The sequence below is a fragment of the Tiliqua scincoides genome, chromosome 7, assembly GCF_035046505.1.
Source record: "Tiliqua scincoides isolate rTilSci1 chromosome 7, rTilSci1.hap2, whole genome shotgun sequence".
Taxonomy (NCBI): domain Eukaryota; kingdom Metazoa; phylum Chordata; class Lepidosauria; order Squamata; family Scincidae; genus Tiliqua; species Tiliqua scincoides.
In genome coordinates, this window is record NC_089827.1 from 41628051 (window position 1) to 41649655 (window position 21605).

The 21605-nt window shown below is 40.7% G+C and overlaps 1 protein-coding gene across 18 annotated transcripts in view; it reads right to left on the reverse strand.

Annotated features, from left to right (window-relative positions):
* CACNA1C (calcium voltage-gated channel subunit alpha1 C) overlaps positions 1–21605 on the reverse strand; it is a 605715-nt gene that overhangs the window by 138682 nt on the left and 445428 nt on the right. The window lies entirely within an intron of this gene.

Here is a 21605-nt window from a genome sequence, read left to right on the forward strand (position 1 = left end):
TTCTGTCTTAAGTATATATGCACAGGAATTGGATGATAGCAAATCACTGAGTCCAGATCTATAGCTCTGCTCAGCTAAGGTCTTTCTCTATCAGATAAGGAAAAGGAAGAGATAAAGATATTACAGTAAAAGAGCTAATGAATGCCTCACTGCAGCAGAACCTGGCAGCAATTTCCTTCCTTCCTTCCTTCCTTCCTTCCTTCCTTCCAGAGCCTTTCTAAAAATTCATGCTTACGTATTTATTATGCCTATGGTCTGCTCTTCTTTCAAAGAGCTCAGAACGGCAGAATGTAATTCCCATATGGTCTACCGCCCAGACAATTTTACAGGGCCTTGATTCAACATTACACTCTTCCCTCTTTATAAGTACTCTCGTTATACAGATGCTCATGTATACATATTGCACATATTAAGGCATCTCTCTTTATCCATACCAGGATATGCTTCCCATTTTACCCAATGAGTATACCTCCACTCCATTTTGGACTCTGGAGACAGAGAAGGGGACGATACTACAATTTCTGAAACATCTTCATCGTTAACTTTAATACTTTATTGATGCTGTACAATGTTATTAAATGTTATCATGCCATACAACATTTTCCTTATAGGGTTGGGCACTTAGGGTGATTTTGTAGTGAACTTGAAATGGCTTTAGAATCCTTGGAAGTGTAAGCCAGCTCCTAGGCAAAATGGCAATGCTCTACTCTGTGTAGTTCCTTGAAATGGTGGCTGACTTTCTTAGCTTTATCCAACCATATTTGAGACTTTGAGGCTGGTCCACCACTGATGGCACCCATCAGGCCAGTCCAAGACCTTCTGGCTTCTGAGGCAACACACCAAGTGATGCCCTTCTTACCCAGCAGAGCACCAGCACCTGGCCTCCATTGCTTTTCTTCCTCAAAAAAAAAGGAGGGGGAATTGAGTGGGAGAGGAAATGAGGAGAAAGCAGAATAGTGAAGTCCTCCACACTTCTTCTTCCATTCTCTTCTTCCAAGGAGGTGTAGGAGCAAGAAGAGAGGCAAGGAAGCCCCCCCCCCACCAATCAACTGTCTGCCACTCTTCATAATCCAAGTATACTCAGTCCTGCAGCCATATCAGCCAGCTGCAAGATTCTCTGCAAATGTCTCTTCTCCTTGCTCTGCAGGGAGTGAGGTTTCCAGATCACAGCAACACAAAGATGCTGCAGCTGCTCTCCCATCACATAACAAAGAAACAGTACTGTGAATCCTCTGATTGGAAAGTATACTTACTTTCCAAGTTGTCCATAACATAGAACCAGGTTTCATTTTCAGTTGCCAAGCAACTTCTTTAAATCAAGCTCCACTTTGTGATCGGTTTCATTGCCAGCAAGTCTCTGTTCAATTTCAGGACAATCATTTGACTAATGAGGTTATGGGTACCTTTCCAAATATCAATTGTCTCATTTTTTTTTATAGCAGGTGCTCAGTTTAATTAGTACATTACAAGTGCCCAGCTTCCTACCTTCTATTGCTTTGGTTTATAGAGATGCTGTTCTCATTTGTCATACCAATTAATTTAAATGAAATGATACTTTTATAGCGCTGCATTTATTAGTCAAGTGTTATAGTGCCCTGGAAACAATCAATGACTGTGCTTTTATTTGCCAAAGAATACGCAGAAAGCTACATCAGGGTGTAACTCATTGGCTGTGAGAAAGAGCTTTCCTCCTCATCTCCACAAGTGACCAACATATCCTAAATAAGATTACAGCACTGTAATTTGGAAACATGCAATGGAATTTCCCTTAAGGAATGTCCCTTAAGAAGAGGATTCTTTTCTACGAAAACAGAAATTCTTTTCAATGACACTATGAAGAAAAGATTTATGTATTTATGGGGATTTATGACCTACCATTTTATTTCACTCGCACAAGTGGGTTTTTAAAAAAAGGTATTACGTATCCATAATTAACTTGTGGATCTCATTCTCACAAAGTGTGATAAAGGTCACTAGTTGCAATTGTTTTTTGACAAATTCATGGAAGATAAGTCTAACAATTGCTATTAGACTCTGACAGTTAAGAACAGACGTCTTTGTACTGAGATGGCATATCTCCAAAGACCATTGTGAGCTTCCCGGGCCATCTATCTCAGGGGTGTCAAACATAAGGCCCAGGGCTGGATGTGGCCTGCAGAAGGATTTTATCAGGCCCTTGGGCTCTCAGCTGAGCAATGCTGAATGCTGAAAGGGTGCATGATAATTGGGCTCTGCCATACATCAAAATATGATCAGGATTTGTGTATTTTCTCTTCTGCCATTTGCAGTTAATGAGTTCCTAAGTGATAACTGCCTATCTCTCGTTATCAACTGCTTAATGAAGTCACATTCTGCTTAACGATGTCACTTCCAGCCCTCAGCAGGCAACATGAATGCTATTCAGCCCTCTGTATGTGTATTTGACACCCCTGATCTAGCTGGCCATCAAGTGCTGTAACCTAGGGAGGTGCAAGGGGTGGTAGCAAGAAATCAGTTCTTCTCAGTAGTGGCATCAACTCTATGCAACTCCCTTCCTCTTGATTAATGAACTGCTCTCTCCTTGGAGACTTTCTGGCAAAGCCCAAAGACATTTTTTTTCCAATAAGCCTTCTGAGTTCTCAGCCTTTTTAATTACATCATGATTCTACAGGCTTTATTCTTTTTACAAGGTGTTTGCTGCTGCTCTTCTGTTCGACTGTAATTGTGTATGGTTGTTTTAAGATTGCATTAATGTTGGGGGGGAGGGGCCAGCCAGCACTGAGCAGACGTGCCTTTCTTGGGCTCTTGAAAGGCACTCTGTTTTTTCCCAAAAACTGCGGATCCGAGGAGATTCGAGGATTGTTTGTCAGGAGAGACAAACTCCTCCATGTGATGGCACAATTCCTGAGGAGACAAAGCCTGGCCAGGGGGCTTTCCCAGGAGATTCCGCTGTCTTGGCAGCAATGGTGAAGAATTCATTTTGAATCACGCTGAAGGCCCCTGCAGGGAAAGACGTTGAAAGACTTAAGTAAGTGTTACTCCGTTTGTGTATGCCTGGCGTGGACTGAGTAGTTTGATTGCCTGATTTGGTTCTTTCTTTCTTTGGTTCATTGGTTCTTGTTCTTTCTTTCTTCTTCTCCTCTTCTTAAAGGAGGGGGGAGATCCCCCCCAGCTGCTTATCAGTATGAGGAGAAATCACAGAAGAGATTTAGCAAGCTTGTTATGGTTATCTGAAAATATAATTACAACTTTACAACTTTGAATTTCAGTGGATTATAAATTAACTGTCCTTGGATAAAGTTTGTGCATTGGAGCGTTTATTGGTTTGCTACTATCGTTTGGGAGTGCGGCTGGATGTTTTGACATTCTTGCAGATTGAGGAATGCGATTGCCAAGGCTACAAGTATAAACACAGTAGATAAGAAACAAAAATAAAACAAGAACAGTGTACCAGTGACATCTAGTGGATTTAAAAAGACATTGCAAGAACTGGATTTGTGTTTATAAGTGGAGCAAGGAAGATAATACACTGTGGACATCTAGTGGTCTTAAAGAACATTAACAAAGATGGCAGCTAAAACAGCGAAAGCCCAAAGCTTGCCAGCGTTGGAGATGGGACTGGGAAAATTAATACAAAAGGAATTAAAAGGGAAAGACTGGAAACAGACTATGCAAGATAATATGGAAAAACTGTTGGCAATGGTACAGCAACAAATAAACCAATTTGTACAGACCCAAGCCAGCGTGGATGCTTTAACTAAACAATTAGATGAATTTATAAGAAAAGATCAAGAAAAAATATTGGAGAGCAGAAGAAAATCAGCATAACACAGAGACAATGTTAATGGAAATTCAATGGATAGTGCAGCTCGAGTGGTGAGGATACAAAATATACCAGAAGAGAAAGGAGAAGATACGTCACAACGGATTGCCAGATTAATATTAGAAGGGATTGATACATTGATGGAGGAGATATCTAAAGAACTGGATCCAGTGAGAAGAGTGAGCACTTTTTATCTAAGAAAACATGAATTACCAAGAGAAACTTATGTGAAATTCATCAGAACCTTTTACAGAGATAAATTACTGAAGGCCTCACAGGAAAAGGAATGGATAGCAGATGACAATAAAGTTAAAATTTTGAGACATGTTCCATGGAGAGTGAGGAAGAAGAGAAAGAGAAAATAATGAATGTGGTGGAAATGGACAGACTTTCAGAAAGTTTGGATCACCAACAAAAACCGACACAAATTGAGCAGTGGAAACCTTTTTATGCTTGGTTGAAAATGAAGTTTTAGAAATATATGATAGGGCATTTAGATGATTGTATTATATATATAATTTGATATGATATGATAGATGAATGATGAATGAAAAATGATATTAAGAGGTAAATTTAGAAGAGGAAATTGATTAAGATATGTAATGATTTATTAGTTTTAGTGATATGTGATGATATATGACTTCCTGCACCCTCTTTTGTGTAAGTGTTATGCTTTTTGTTTTGTTTTTTTGTGTTGTGTGTTTGTTTATATTTGTTTTTGAAAAATATTTAAAAAATTTAAAAAAAAGATTGCATTAATGTTTTATGGACTTCTACTAAATAGTGTAATTGGTTTTTTAATTGTGATTTTATTATTTTTGTATTTTTTTTTTTGTAAGCCACCTTGGGACCCCTCAGGGAAAAAGGCAATGCTGCAAATAAATTAAATAAATAAATAAGGGAAGGGTTTTGGTGGGATTTTTTTTTTTTTTAAAGATGGGACTTCCCATACAATTCAGGAAAAGTTTTAAAACTTCACTGTGTTGAGTACATTAACTGGTCCAAGCTCAGGTCCCCAAAAGCTTGTAACTCCAAGATTCTACAGCCCTTCACTGATTTTTTAAAACCAAGTTTTCAAATCTGAACTGTAGGTTTCCTGCTCCCAGCTGGAAATGAAAACAACAGACATTTCAATATCCTTAACTACCCTCTACCATATGCATGTCTGCTAAATATGTTTGTAATTTTGAACGCAGCTCTCCACTGGAGTGTTCCTCCAGGCACTTTTGCTAATATAATGACAAACCTGATCCTAGATTACATTACATTCTTGTAAAATCTTATGGAACAGAAAAACAAGACAAGCTCTCCATGCAGGTAGTGTTTGTAACTTGAAACCAAGAAGTGAGACAAGGAGTTTTCTAGTTCAAAGCTTTGCAAGCATGCCATTTCAGTTCTTTGCATGTCTTCAGACAGATACTGCAAATGGAGAAATTACATCAAACTGCATTTATAAAAGGCATATTTAATGCATTTGCAGTAGTCATTTTTTTTTTTGGTAGCTTGCAAATGCTTTTTAGAACATTTGTAGAAGTGAGGGGCACTGATAAAAACATGACCCTGAATTAGGCCTTGTGTGGGCAGGTGTTATGCAAGCTTCCCTCAAGCAGCTGTCAGAGTAAACTAATTTTGAACCTTAAATATCCCCTGCTATTCTCATCTTGGTTCTTCAAATATTTTAGTCACTAGGCCTATTTAATCTCAACAAGTTCTTAGAGGAGAAAAGGAATGTCTTCACATTCAAAGACTTGTTTCTGGAAAATATTAGAAGCCTCCAGCCTAGTTACTTAAAACCTATACATGCATACCAACCCTCCTCACCTCTGCCACTCCTGGGTATAAGCACTTGTCCTCTTTCTCTATTCTTAGTGTGTGAAACTCCTCTTCTTTTCATTTGTCTGAACAACTCCCCCTTTCAGCCTTTCTTTTCCAGGTCCCCCTTGCTTATCCTATATCCATCTTTCCCCAGACCATTTTGCCTAACCTTCCCAAAGATGGCTCCTGAGGTGGCAATTGGTGAGGTTGGGACTTTCCTAGGACTACAAAATAGGCAAAGGGTCTACTATCACCACTCTTTGCATGGAGCACCAAGAATGTGATGCCAAGAGGGAATGTGAAAGAATTCTCTGTTTCTACCCACAACTTTTTCCAGGTTAAAAAATAATCCACTTCAGGTGCTTTGTCTGAAGGCCCCTGAAACTCTGAAGCTGGCCCTGACTTTTCTATGCATATGATTGGTTCAGCTGAGCCAATTCTCTCTGCCTGCCCCGCTCCCTGTAGCATTAGTGTCACTCCTCCTCATTTTGTCCTATCTATGCTTATTAATTTTGGATCCATACTGGTTGGTTCTACTTTGCATTCAGCTAGACTGATTCTATATTATCTTGGTAGTAACTACAAGAAGACAATAAAAGAGCATGAAGCTTCTTTAAAAATGGTTGTTGCTTTGTTTTTCAGCTTTCATTCTGTTTCATGATCACAGTTTTCTTTGAAACACAGGAACAGGAAGGCAATGAAAACTATGGAGCAATGAAGCAAATTATTGCTGCCCAAGAGAGGCAGCAGAGAAAATTATGTCACTAATTATAAATGAACTTGTCAATTTTCTTTCTCTCTGATGGCTTAGCGCAGTGCTATTCAAACTGGGGCGTTGTGACGCCCCAGCCTGAGGGCCCTGGTCTCTGCCCCCTTAAGGGGCGGGGGCAGCCTAGAGGCGGGGGAAGGCAGCGGCGTAATCCCCAGGATTACTCCACTCAGGGGGCTGCAGGGGCTTAGGTGCACTTACCCAAGCCTCCTGCAGCCTCCCTGGGGTGCAGGGAGCCCGGCGCAACTTCTGGCAGGGCTCCCCGCAGCAGGGAAAGTGGATGCGGAGCGATTGCGCCCCGCTCCCGGAAGTGGAGTGCAATTGCTCCACATCCGCTTTCCATGCTGCAGGGAGCCCTGTCAGAAGTCGCGCCGGGCTCCCTGCACCCCAGGGAGGCTCGCAGGAGGCTTGGGTAAGTGCACCCAAGCCCCTGCAGCCCCCTGAGCAGCACGATCCTGGGGATCACGCCGCTGCCTTCCCCCCGCCCCCGCTGCCTCCCCCCCTGCCCCTGCAAAGACTTACTGGCTCTCAATCTCTCTCAGAGCGTTTGAGAACCACTGGCTTAGGTAATAAGTGTCATTCAAATATTGTGGAAGCCAAACCAAAGCCAATTGAAGTGTAACATTGGGGATTGCAATTATGTTAACATCAGTGACCGCTGACTCCATCAGTCATCTCTTATACTTCCAAATCATGGCAGAACCCATTCAATATAGGACAAACACCATTGGTTGAAGTTTTGAAAAAAAGGCGCAAGGGGTCAAGTCTGCCTTGATCTGGAAAACTGACACTCTCTGCATATTACATATCCTCTGAAACTTACAACTCTGTCATGTGCATTTTTGCTTGGGAGTGACCAAAAACAGCTCCAGGGTTTTGGAGGTCTCCATCATGCTATATTCACCTTAATCTGAGAAGTGTGTGCCAGAGGGAAGGAGAAATAGATATGTTTTGCAAGGCTATCCGCCTCCAGAATTACAGTCCTCTCCTGCCTCAGTAAGCCCAGGGATAGGCCCACCATCTGATACTAGACATGGTACTCACTGTCATGGAAGTGAGCATAGAATTGCAGTCTTGCTCCAATCTTATCCCCCCCCCCATTCTGTGTGGTGCAGCCATGTTGCTGGAGCACACATAGGCAGGTGGATGATCAGATGGCCTGGGAGGCCAGACCGCTTCATAGGCTGCCTGGTTGTCAATAGGTATCTTCAGAACAATGCCAGCTATTTTGCTAGAATAAGTACAAGGACGGGGAATTTTGGGCCAGGAAAATGATAGCATCCCAGTTTACACTGCTGTCTCCCCACCCCCTGCTTTCCCCAGTTCCTGCTCTGATCCACCCTGATCCACCATGACCTGCTTCTGCTGCCACCTTACCTGCAGTTGCGCAGCATCCAGGAGCCACTGGTGTGTGCGAGAGGCCTCTAGCTATTTGCGCCAGTGGCCCCACAGCGTGTGACAGCAGCACACCATTTATGATGCCGCAAGCCCTTCATAAGATTGAGCTCTTAGGGTGCAATCCTAACCCCTTATGTCAGTGCTTTCCAGCACTGGCATAGTGGTGCCAATGGGGCAAGTGCTACATCCTGCAGTTGGGTGTCACTCACAGAGGCCTCCTCAAAGTAAAGGAATGTTTGTTCCCTTACCTCAGAGCTGCATTGCCCTTATGTCAGTGCTGGAAAGCACTGACATAAGCAGTTAGGATTGTGTCCTTAGATTATTAAGTAACAAGATGTTACCAGCCTCTCCCTATTCTGTGAATGTTTTTGCATGTACTTTATCTTCTTTTTGTCCCCATTTCTGTCCCTATACCACACACACATGAGGTGAATTCCACCATCATAGTTAATTGCTATTTCTGTGGTGCATCAATCAGGCTCTACTGTATAACATCTACAATGTTTAGTAGTTAATCTTTTCTTAGTTACTGTGTGATTATTTTCCACCTTTGGGGAGAATGATGAAAGCAGACACAGTTGCACTCTTCCCCCCTGCCTTGGATCAATTTTTGACAGACAGTGAATCAGTCCATAACATTGTCTTTTATTTTGTCATATTTATGCTTGAGCACAAAAGGAAACTGGACTGAATGACACTATTCTCCAGATGCTCAGCTGGTGAGATGAACTGATAAACTACTTGGGTTCCACTCTATCCTTTTCATTATTTCACTCAGGCACATTTTGTGACCATTGAATGTGTCCCTTACGTTTTGTTTTTAAAAAAATACAGAATGTATTAAAAAGAACTCCAAAATATGGTAGACCAACACCTTATCCCTTCAGCTAGGTGTCTGGGAACTGAAATACAACAGAAAAAAGAACAATATATGAACCTGAGAATATCTGGAAACATAGTCCTCATCCCAAAAGATGCCTCTTTTCTAGTATGTCTCTTTTAAAAGTATACAGCAATGATGCTTATCTAAACCCAGAAAACCCAGAAAGCTTCATATGGGTTGGCTTGGTAAGTGCAGCTTTCTTTTTCATCATTCCTGTTGGAAGAAAATTTTAACACAGCTGGACTTGGAGGCAGCAGTATAACTATAATGAGTCTCTCTGATTGTCAACAAGGAGTATTTTGAGATAAAATCAGGACAGCAAGACAAAGAAGGCCTGATGCAGCTGAAAAAGCCTGTGGATGTCCTAGTAAAGTGGCAACAGTTGACCTAAAAGGCCATTAAAACCCTATTACACCATTCATAAGTCTTTTTGTCACACTTTTAAATAAATGTTTAGGATTTTAATCTGAAAGGTTAAACCTCTCTCTCTCTCTCTCTCTCTCTCTCTCTCTGCTGAATGGCCTTGCCTCTTTTTCTAACCACTTTCATTTTTCACACTGGCCCCCTTACAAGACAATTCTTATTGTGATTCAAACACAAACCCTGATAGGTAGCCAAAATCCTTGTACATATCACCACCTCACATACTGTCTCGGCCATTTCTACATAGTTTTGATGGAAGATACATAGCTTTCCATAATTTATCCAGCTCAGCTACACAAGTATCTGGTTAGTTCTGGGCATCTTTCTCATTACAGGGCTTGTTTGTGACAACCAGTGGCATCACTGCAGGCCACACCAGGTGTCACCCTCAGAAGAGGTGTCACCACACCGCTTGAGCCTCCATTCAGCGATCTCCAGCCCACTCCAAGACCAGATGTATCGCGCTCACACTAAAGGTGGTGTTTTTGCTGCTTGTCCATGAGAACACAAAGTGTCTAAACCCAGAGTGGGCCAGAGATTGCTGAACAAAGGCAGACCAGATATTTTGGAGCCTGTCACATGCATGGCTGAGGTGCTTCTACACTGGGGCTAGGTTTGCGTTATGCACTGACTTTTTGCGCATGAGGGAGCAAGGGAGGCAGGAGGGTGTGAGCACACTGGAAGAGAGATGGGCATGCAGTGGTGGGGCGGCCCCAAGTGCCTTTGACTGGGCAGTGGGCAAAGGAGATAAACACCGCTGAGGCTGTTTCCCCAGATGAGGTGACACATGAAGTGGCGTAAAGTGGAGTCTAGTCAGAGGCACTGGATGCATTACATCTTCGCCAGGGCTACCCACTGACTGTGAGGTGAGCTCCCTGAAGTGGTGGCAGCTCTGACTTTTCCCGCATCATTCGGTGCTTTCTGCAGCCTGCACTCGGGAGCTCCCTCGCTGACCTCCCCCCACCCCACCAATGGCCCAGATAAAGGAAAGAGTAGGATGCAGTCTTGCCCCTTTCCTCCTTCCCTCCCTTTCTTCCACCAGTTAGCCCCAAGGTGGCAAGGTCCTTTGTCTTGGGCACCCTGTGGGCCAAAGGTTGCCGAAAGGGATGGCGCAGAGATGGGCTTTGCACATTAAAAGCAATGCAATAGCCTGGGAGGTCAGGGGAGATATGATTATGTAATGATTATGTCATTACATTACCTAGGGGAGGTGGGGAGTGAGTGGAATGGAGCTCTGCCTGACACAGAGTCTCTCAAGTTTGCACTGGCAAAATAACAGACTTGAGAAGCCCCATTGCGACTTGAGGCTTCCCCTGAGGAGACTCATGGCAGTGTCTCAGTGCTTACTGGATACAGTGGTAGTTGCTTTGGTGCCAGGAAGCTCAGGATTGGGCTGTTAACATTCCAACAATTTCCAATTCCACTTTTCCAAAATAAAATAAAATAAAATAAGGCCGCAATCCTAACCAACTTTCCAGCACTGGAGTAAGGGCAATGCAACTCGGAGGTAAGGGAACAAACATTGCCTTACCTTGAGGAGGCCTCCATGACTGCCCCCTGACTGCAGGATGCAGCAAATGTCCCACTTGCATAGCTATATACACTTATACAAGAGATAGATTTCAAATTGTCATGTCATTATTAGATCACCAAATCCAGTCATTCTAGGGAGTCGTGGAAATGAAATATCATTCATTATATATTGTGCCATTGGTACCCTAAGCTCTTAACACTGACATTTTATGAGGTGCTTTAAAATAAGCAGTCAGTTTGGATATATGACTTAGATTCCATATTTTTATGAGTATTTGGTTTTGGATGAATTAATGCAAGATTTCCTACTATGAAGAAGTCTACCATCTACATTCATTCAGCTACCAATAAATCTGGTACTAGCTCTCTGGTATACAGCATTTAAAAGACCTACTGTATCTTTGAATGTAAGGCAACCTACTATCAAACATCCTTTGCCACCTCATTCAGGGGAAGGGCCTTAGCTCAGGAGTAGATGCCAAGCCCTGCATGCAGAAGGTTTCAGGTTCAAAAGGTCACAATTCCAGGGTTAGGAGAAAACCCTGGTGAGGTGCTGCCTTCAGTAGAAGGCAACTTCCAATGTTCAATGTTTTGAAAGTTCTTAGCTCTCACATGTAACTACTTCATATGATGTGTGAAGTCTGCTTTACTGGGATAGCAAAATCAACATATTCCTATGTATGTACTTAGTTTGTGAATTTTTGATAATTTCCTGGGAGTAAGATACTCTTGTTGTTTTATCTGTCTTACGTGTAAGTCTCTTTTACATCTAAGTATACTGGACATAACCCAGGCAAAGTGAAGCACCTTTAAATCTTATTAAGGTTAATGGGAGATTTAAATATATATGCTTAATTTTCTCTCACTGAAATCACTAATAATGTTTAATTTTGACTGGATTATGCCCACTGAAAATTGAAAACCCTTAGTAACTAGAAAAAGTACATAATTTGTCAGTGACCTCTGAACAGTCCATTCCCACTTTGTTGTAAATGATGATTCTGAATTTCTAATAAAATGTAATATCCTAAAACATTCTTGTTTGTTCTTTCAATCACTTTTGCAAATTCTGCTTCTTCTTTAATAACATTTATTTATCTCCAAATTTAAAATCTGGATGTATAGGTGGGGCTTCAGTATCTGCAAGGGATCCATTCTCAAAACCCCTGCAGATACTGAAAACAGTGGATAAGGAAATCCATGGTTTTGGCTCCTTAAACCCTCCGAAGGCAATTGGAGCTGTGCTCCATTCGCCTCCGAACGGTTTTCTGAAGCCCGCAGACCTCTGCAGACTTCAGAATGGCCCTTTTGGGCAAAAAGATGATACTTCCTGTTTCCCTTATTTTTATTTATTTATGCCTTTTAAGGCATTCTGAGCCCTGGTTGCCTTTGGAGGGTTCAGGTTGAGCCAGGTCTGGCTCAACATGGGTCCCGGGGACCTGTGTTGAGCCAGATCTGAGGATAACATAAACAGGCATGGATAAACAGGTACCACCTGCATTGGTTTCAAAAAAACAGTTTAGTCATTATCTGTTGTAGTACACTGTACTACACTGTACATCACTGTAGGTTATTGTCACAATTTTTTGATACACATGTCTTTGTAATAATATAAATTGTAACTGAAGATTCCTAGATGTTCCTAGAAGTTAAAGTGTGCATCCCTAATCAGCATGTGCTGACACATCTAGAGCTACATTATTTTTGAACTTACCCAAGAATCCAGCAGTACAATAAAATTATTTTTATAATATTTTTGTCTCTTTGTTCTTTTTAGGTGGACAAAGTGAATCTAAGGGCCAAACTACATGTTATGATAAATGTGTGAGCTAGCTCTGTAAGAGATTTGTTTTCATTAAAAACAAAATCAGGTGCAGTGCTGATCTTAAGTGGAACCATACCAAGGGGCTCAGGACATTGATACTAAATTCTTGCCATGGCTCCAATCTGGATTGCATGCACCCCTGTGTACTACTCACAACTGTAAAAAAAGTTTCCAACATCTGTGTTGGAACATCTATGTTCTACTATGATAGAAAAGGCACATGCAGGAAGCACAGGCAAAGGAAAAAATATTAGCGATGTGACAACCCTCCTGACCTTCTTCTCCGCTTTCTCCTACTGGTTGGTTCGGGGTTATTTGGGAATTTGATAGGTCTCCACGGTGATCACCAAGGTAGGGAAGCCAGACAGAGAGAACTATGTGATCTATCCATAAATCGCATAGCCTTGACTGCACAGAGCAGCGTCCTTGGAGAAGCCCCCAGCACATCTTTTCATGATCCTCTCCAAGCTTCCTGTCCACTGGGGCTCTGATCTTCTTCCAGTTTACTGAAAGTAAGTCAGAAGTGGAATGCAAAAGCCTCCTTCTTCCTCCTTTTCCCTCAAGCACTACTGGAGGAAGAAGGTGGGGAGAAAGCTGCTGCATCTCCAAATACTTCATGCTCACGAAGCATCAAGTAGGCAGAGGGAGGTGATTTGGAACCTGCTCCCCTTATGGCGACTGAGATGGGTCAGCCTCTCTGCTCTCTGCCACTTCAATTTGAAATGAACGAGAGCACAAGATCTGCGTTCCCAGCAATTCCTGCTCCCGTTCTTTTCAAAGAGCCTCCTTACCTTGAGGAGGCTTCTGTGACTGCCCCCCCCCAACAGGATGCAACATACACTCTGTTGGCATGGCTGTATCAGTGCTGGAAAGTTGGACAGGACTGGGCCCTGTGATGAGGGCAAAAAGGCATATCTATAGAAATGTTTCTATTTTTCCTTTGCAATTAAAAAAGGCACCGGTAACAAACATTTAAGCAATTAATGTTATGAACAAAGCACTGCCTGTTAACTTGCTAATAGCCTGAAGAGTTCAAGACCTGGTATTTCAACATCAGTTTAAGTATATATCTCAGTGTTAGCAAAGAGGCAAGTCTGTCTGTATTGATTAAAGCAGGCATATGACGGGGAAGTGACTCAGTAACCAACTGCATTATCTGGAGCACCTTTAAATGCCAGTGTTCACGGCTGTATGGACTTCTATTCCATTTCATATGTCTCCCACGGCTGGGCTGTGCCCAATGTCCCACTCTACCTGCCTTAGCATGGTCCACAAAGATTTTCACAAATTCATTTCGGAACTGGTATGTACATTGTTTGCTCTTGTTGCAGCATTCTGTTTCTCTCATCCACCAGGCTTTTCCCCCTCTAGTGAAGCCATACACCTGAGTGCTTGCATGAAAGAGAGGAAGATTTTGCTACTGTTCTTTTTGAGCATGCAGTCCATGCACACCTTGCCTATTTTCACTGCACCAGATCTTTCAGTCGACTTACATCGAGAGCTAATGGTCATCTAGCTCTTTATTTAAAGTTCACATGGACTTGCTAATGCTCATCTAGCCCCTCATTCTAAGCCCTCTCTGAGTAGTACTTATCAAAGGTTCCCATCATCCTCCGGGCAGGAAGTCTGGTCTAGAGGGTAGAGCCTCCATTTGCCTGAAGATAACATCCACAGGTCGCCAGTTAGAGGCCACCAGCACCGTGTGACCTTGAAGCAGCTGACAAGCTGAGCCGAGTTATTCCATCTGCTCTGAGCATGGGAGGATGGAGGCCAGAATGTGAAACCAGATCAGAAAGAAACATCTGAATGTTGTGGTTCTTGAAAGATAGAACCTTCTTTCAATTGTAAAAATCCCTATGGGGATTTAAATAGCCCGCCTATGTAAACCGCCTTGAATAAAGTCTTGAATAAAGACCAAGAAAGTCGGTATATAAATACCAGTGTTGTTGTTGTTGTTGTTGTTGTTATCATGCACTAGCAGGGCAATTACAAGTTTAAATGGAGAACAATGAACAACTAAGCAACTTCTCCACCATCCAAAAGAAACTTTAACATTCATTTTATAAGGGTATGCACAAATGCACAACCAGAAGAGCAGCTAAGTAGCCTATAATATTTGGAGATCCTTACCATTTCTGGTAATACAAGCTGGAAGAATGGTGGAAGGCAAACCATTTCCTGTAGCCATTCTGTGACCAGCAGAAGAGAAAGTGTAACTGCTAAAATTGAGGAGGAAATTCAGAAGAATCTGAGGAAGCATCCCTGACTCTGCCCCTAACACAGACCAGTGTCAGTCCCAGCACATGCATCTCAGTTAATAGACCCACCATTGGACTGTCAGCATTGCCTGTGCTTTATTTTTCATGGGTGGATGAAGGATGCAGTCAAGGTCATGGCTCATGAAAAGGAAGTCCCCCAAAGCAGAGTGGGAAGGCAAGCAAACATAGCGAAAGCCTGCAAAGGGAATAATTTTTGAACCTGCTCCTGGACTCAGCCACCAATTGAGCCACTTCTCCTAGACTGAACTAGACAGGAAATCTTGCCAAAAGCTAGCATACATGCTGCACAACATGAATTTGTGGGAAATTCTGGCAGTTTTAGATGCTTATCAAGCCAAAATTAAAAGTTTGCTAAAGAAGTGTAAAGAAGTGTACAGGTACTTGTAAATGCTTTGGCTCACAGAAACCTTAACAGTTTCCCACTCCAGCAAAGCAATTCTTATGCTTTGTAGCAGGAACACCTATTATGACAACACAGGAGCATTGTCAGAAATCGTAGTATTATTTTGATGCCACAGAAATGTTTCTCTGGTATTGCAAACAGATATCTTGGTATATATACATTGCTTATAAGTCTGCCATGCCACTGCAGATATTGTATGTTTACTTATCTAAGCTTCCTTGTACCAGATTTAGACTGACCAATATACTATATGGCACACCCTGTATTGGTTCACATCCTTTAATTAGGGCCCAGTCCTAAACAGTGCATGCCGGCTCACCGCCAGCATGCACTGTTGCAAATGTGCTGTAAAGCACGTTTGAGGGCCATCAGCGCAGGCCCAGCGCAACAGCTAGCCCACTGGGCTAGCACCAGTGGAAAGCCGGTACTCCACTACTCCACAGTTGCCTGAACTGCGGGGTGGTGGAGAGTTAGGTGGGGGCATGGGAGGCGGTGGGGAGGAGGCATTCCGGGATGGGGGAAGGTGGAAGGAGGGCTGGGAGGAAGTGTGCCAGGGGGAGGGTGTGGGGTGCAAAGCTGCCACAGAATCGAGTAGCCCCATTGTGGGGCTACTTTCCTTCCTTGGGGGAAGGGGGCAAATGTCCCCTTCCCCTGAGGAGCCACCAGCAGCTGCCCGGTTGCGCTCAGGATGCCACAGCAGCCATTTTTGGCGCTGCAGCAGTGCTTCAGGCAGCTCAGAATTGGGCTGATTTATAACTAACTCAGGTCAAGACTGAGTTGTAATTAAGCATACTGAAAGGAGACAGAAGCATTTTCAACAAATTTGGCAGGAGCCCACTAACAAAAATGCATAGGTTATCTTGTTAATTTTTTCTAGTTCTTTTTCATCAACTTTGGCATCTCCAGGAACTATCAATTAGCCGGACGTTTAAATTTTCTGTTATTGTTCTATCAAGTGTATTATGTTTGAGGTGTCAGTCCATTTGGATTTTAAAGTCTTACAGGATCTTGACTTGTTCATTCTCGAACACCTTCTCCACCTGATGTTTCCAAACATTTCTGGCAAATTATACTTTTTACATAATGACCAGTGGATTAATTGTGCAACTCTATTGTGTCTGACTTTGTAATCCTTCTGCGCGATCTTACTACATTCGCATATTAGATGAGACACGGTCTCATCTTTTTCTTGGTAAAGGCTGTACTTAACCTACTTTCTGAATTTTACCCTTCATAACATTTTCTTGCAGTGCCTATTCTTGTGTGGCAAAAATCAGACCTTCATTCTTGATGGGATTATTTCAGCTCTGCCCAAGTCGAGTTGTTATCACTTTATCCTTCAATATTTTTCAGGTGTTGTCCATGCAATAGTTTACTTTTTCCAGCTATTCAACCTCTTTTCAAATTGCTGCTTTTTGCATTCAGTTATAGTTTTTGTAGTTTTTAAAATATTCTCCATTTTTACAACCCTCTATAGTTTTTCCATACTTTTGTCTACATCGTCACTCAGATCTCTTTTTTCTTCTTCCACTACCTGTTGTACTTGTAGAATTTCACAACCTCCAATTATATGTGGTAGATATAATCTGTCTACATCACTTTTTGGATGTAATGCACAATGCATGTACATTAATTTTTGTGTTTTATGATCTAAATTTTCTAATTCACTCAGTCCAGTCAATTATTCCAGCTGGGTAACTAATTATTGGGATGGCCCATGTAGTTATGGCTTTGATGATATTTCCTCAGATATCTTTAACTTTGATTTTACTTTACCTTTGATTTTAAGATTTTTTGCTCTCTTTTGATGCATTCTCACTGTGTCAAATCTTTCACTTTTGCATTCAGGATGTCATCTGCTTCTAAAATACTTAAAATTTTCATTATATGACAATGTTTTCACAATGCATCCATTTCCAAGTTCGATTCCATCTAGGTTCTGTATTTTTCCACACTGCATTGATGAAACTGCACATTTGTCCAAACCAAACTTTATTTGAATTTCGCTGCTAAATATTTGCACTGTGTTCAGCAGTGATTTGAGTTCAGTACGGCTTTTTGCATATAGTTTTAAATCATCCATGCATAGCAAGTGATTTATTTTCCTAGCTTAATCTGAAATATGGTATCCCATTTTTGTTTTATTCAGAATCGTTGACAAGGGAATATATCCCTTGTAAAATATCTCTTTTACAGCAACGGTGAAGAATGTCCCTGAAATATGCTTCTTAGGTCATTAACATAGTTTTCTATTTTTTCATGTTTTCTTTGAGGAATTGCTGCATGTTCTTGCTAATTCTAAACATTTCTAAGCACTTGTTGATCCAGCTATGTGACAATGATGAATCAAACACCTTTTTATAATCTATCCATGCCATGTTTAGATTTGTTCTTTGTATTTTTGAGTACCATTTTGTCAAATAGCAGTTGATTTTTGTGTGTGCCTCTTGACTTTTTAAAGTTCCCCTTCTCTTCAGTTCGATACAAGTTGTTCTCAAATAAATAATCACATATTGATATTGCAGTTATACCTGTAAGTAACTTGAATGTTGATGAGGCATGGGATTGGTCAGTAGGTTCATTGCCTTTTTCTTGATCTTCCATTATTAAAAATGTGCGACCTGTTGTCACCCAGTCTTCAGTGGTGGAATTTTGAAGAACACTGTTAAATGCCACTGCTAAACACTGATAGAGACTAGTCAGATGCTTTAAAAAAAATCCATGCAATTTATCTGGCCCAGATGCTCCCAGTTTTTCACATTCTTTATGTGTTTTATAATTATATCAGTCGTTATCACAATGTCATTCATATGTTTTCCTTTCAATTCTTTACAAACATCTTTAATCCATGAGGTCTTTTTTTATTATGTTCAACAGGGCTTTCCCATATGTCTTTCCAAAATTTTCAGTGCCATCTTTACATGGGCTGATTATTTTTGGGGCTGCATTTTTTCCTAATGATTTATAGAATAAATGTTAATTAATTAATTCCATCATTAATCTAATTAATTAATCAATTATTTCTAAACTGTGTGTTTTATATGCTTCATATTTATATTTATCTTTCAATTTTCTTAGCAGTAGCCATTTCCTGCTGTTTTAATTCTTCCATAATTTCAGCAATTGTTTTCCATTCCAGGTCATATCTTTTACAAAGTCCATCTCTTACTTGCACATTTTTAAGTCTCTTTCAAGGATTTCATGCTACTGATATCTGTTTATTTTATTTTCTAAACAAATTTTCCACTGAGGTGTGTCGGGGGTTTCTTTTTGGTAATTTGTAACCAAGTTCCATGGTTATTGTGGGAGCTGTACTATACATGAGCTAGTTTGTTTTCTTCAACGTGTTGGAACTGAGCTGATGGCTTCATTTGCATCTTTAAGTAGAACTTTCACTTGTTCACTCCATTGTTGGGGTATTACAGGAAGCCTTTGCCGTTGTACACCTTGACTAATGTGGTTTAATATTTTGACTTTGAGGATGCTCTGTCAGTTCAAGGCGTTTAAATTTTTCCATATATTGTTCTTCATCTTCTTTTACTTCTTTTACATAATACTTCTTTTCACTGTGCCTTCAGTTTTTACTATCAAGTTGTTTTCTATGCTTTGGCCATAACTTTGTGCTGGTTTTTCTTTTGTCAGCTTCTGTATTTCTTGCAATTCTAATTCGGTGAATACTTTGTTTCAAATGATAAACCTTCTTTGATCATGATTCATTGTTCTTTTGTACCACTGTCTGGATGTTTTGCTTTACAAATTTCCATCATTCTTTTTTGAAAACCATGGACTGATTGATTTGCCTTGTAATAACTTTTCATGATTTCTCGATTTTTGATGGATAAAATATAGAAAAATATAGAATATAGAAAAATCACCAACACACTTTTACCAGTGCATGCTGACCTTCCTCATCTATCAACTGGTAGGCTTAAATCCAGGAAGCTTTCTCTGGCACTCGCACAACATCTGCACAATAATGTCAACATCAATGCTCAATGGAAAGTTAAATGAGCAGTCAAACTTCCAGAAACAGGTAGATATATACAATCCTACACTTAAGGTGCCAGATTTCGACTTACCTCACCAGCACTAAAAAAACTTGAACAGAATCTGTACCATACATGGTGTTTGCACAACATCTGCACAATAATGTCAACATCAATGCTCAATGGAAAGTTAAATGAGCAGTCAAACTTCCAGAAACAGGTAGATATATACAATCCTACAATCCTACACTTAAGGTGCCAGATTTCGACTTACCTCACCAGCACTAAAAAAACTTGAACAGAATCTGTACCATACATGGTGTTTGCCAGAACTCAGTGTTTAAATGGGGGCTAGTATCTACCCCATAGTGTGATTGCGGGTTTTCCTGCCAAACCACATACCACACTGTGTGTGGCTGCAAACTGAGGGCATATACTGGCCCTTGATTTGACTTTTTCAACAAAGGTAACTCTGTCCTTGAATGGCTGGATGAACTGGACATTGATATTTGATCTACTTTAGTTGTTATTTAAGTCCATGTATTATATGTCATATGCTAAATAAATAATTTTGATAGTTGTCCAAGTTTTGCACTTGGGTGTTCTAGTAGCATTGCAGCAGCCTGTCCTGGTTCCTCAACAAAACTTGCTGAATCCTGTGGACCATTTATTGATAGATGCCCAGGAGCCATAGTATCTACCATGGTCCCTCCAATTACAATCCCAGAATTTTTGTCAGGTTCGGATACCAAATTCCAATACTCTCACTGACAGATTTCCTATTCACAATGGAGTCCACCAGGGATGTATTCTTGCTCCTTTATTATTTAATTTATTTTTATCTGATTTACCTTCTTTTCTTTCTTCTTCTACTCATTCTACTCCGGTTCTAAATGGGGTTCCTGTTTCTACTCTTTTATATGCAGATGATGCAGTACTATTTTCCTTAACTAAATCTGGACTTCGCTATATTTTAGCTACATTTCAGGAATACTGTAATCTTAATGACCTAACAATTAATTCAAATAAAACCCAAATTATGGTATTTTCTCGCACTTGGTCCCCTACAACATGGACGATAGGTCCCAATATATACAAACAAGTCCAGTCTTATAAATATTTGGGTCTTATAGTTCATTATAAACTCTCCTGGTCTTTTCATAAGAAAGCTATCACTTCGTCTCTTTCACCCCAACTCAAAGCAGTTTCAAAATTTTTTCATAATGAAGGTAAACCAGTATGCCCCCGCTGCTATTCAGATTTTTCAGTCCAAAACTCTCTCCCATTTGTTTTATGGTGCCCCAATATGGATCAAAGTAATTAACAAAGATATTGATCAGATCACAGCATCTTTTTTTTGCAGAATTCTAGGGATTCCAAACTTAATTCGTGTTTCCACAATTATCCTAGAATTAGGTATTCATCTTCCAACAACTACAGCCTGGTTACTTACGTACTTTTAAATATTGGCTTAAATTGTTTTTAAATTCTCATTCTGGTTTCCTTTTACACGATTTGTTAAGAGACTCTTATTTCTCTTCTTGGTTTCGTTTGATAGACAATGAACTTGCTTCTCTTGATCTTCCATTAGAATCCCTGGCAGATATGAGTCTTCCAAGAGCATATTCATTGATAAAAGACAAGCTCTTATCATCTGAATTCAACTATTTAAGTAATAACCTCAATCCTACTTGTTCCCCTCTTTCTCTTGGTTTAGCCCCATCTTTCGATCATGCTCCTAACTATTTTTATACATTAACCAACCCATTACATAGACGAGCCTTTATGTTAGCTCACTTCAACATCTTCCCTTCAGCAGTTCATTCTGGCTGTTTTTTTAATATTTCACGGGAGAAAAGGCTTTGTCCCTTCTGTCACAAGTCTCCTGATTTTTTGTTTCACATTCTCTTTCTTTGTCCAGTACACCTTGATATTCGTAATCATTACCTTACTTCTTGGATTCCTTCTGATCTCACCCCCTCTGATATTACTCATTCCATGTTCATGAGTGATGTTTGTGTTTCTCTGACTGCAGCTGGTTATCTATCTGAGATTCTTAAAGTAACGTTGTCAGAATTTAAATAACTTGGTATTTTGCTCTAAATTGTTGAGTTTGTTATGCAAATTGTTATGTCAATTTGTAAATTTTGATTGCAAATCGTGTTTGATATGCCAATAAAGGTTTCAGAAAGTATCTACCATGGTCCTTGTTGACCCAGGCAATGACCAATTTGGTATGGATTTCTTATCATAATTGACAGTAGTTGAGCAGTTGGGTAGTCTCAGTTGAGACCTGTCTGGCTTGTGTGACCCTTTTGGTAGCTGTGCTACTGCCAGCATAGCTCTCAATATCATTGAAACACACAAGCCCCTCAAAGTAGTGTCCTTGGAGGGGATGAGGATGATGAATATTACTATTACTACGAGATTTTCGCACACTCAGACAGGTGTTATCAACTGGTTTGTTTTATCGAGACATCAGGTGCTTT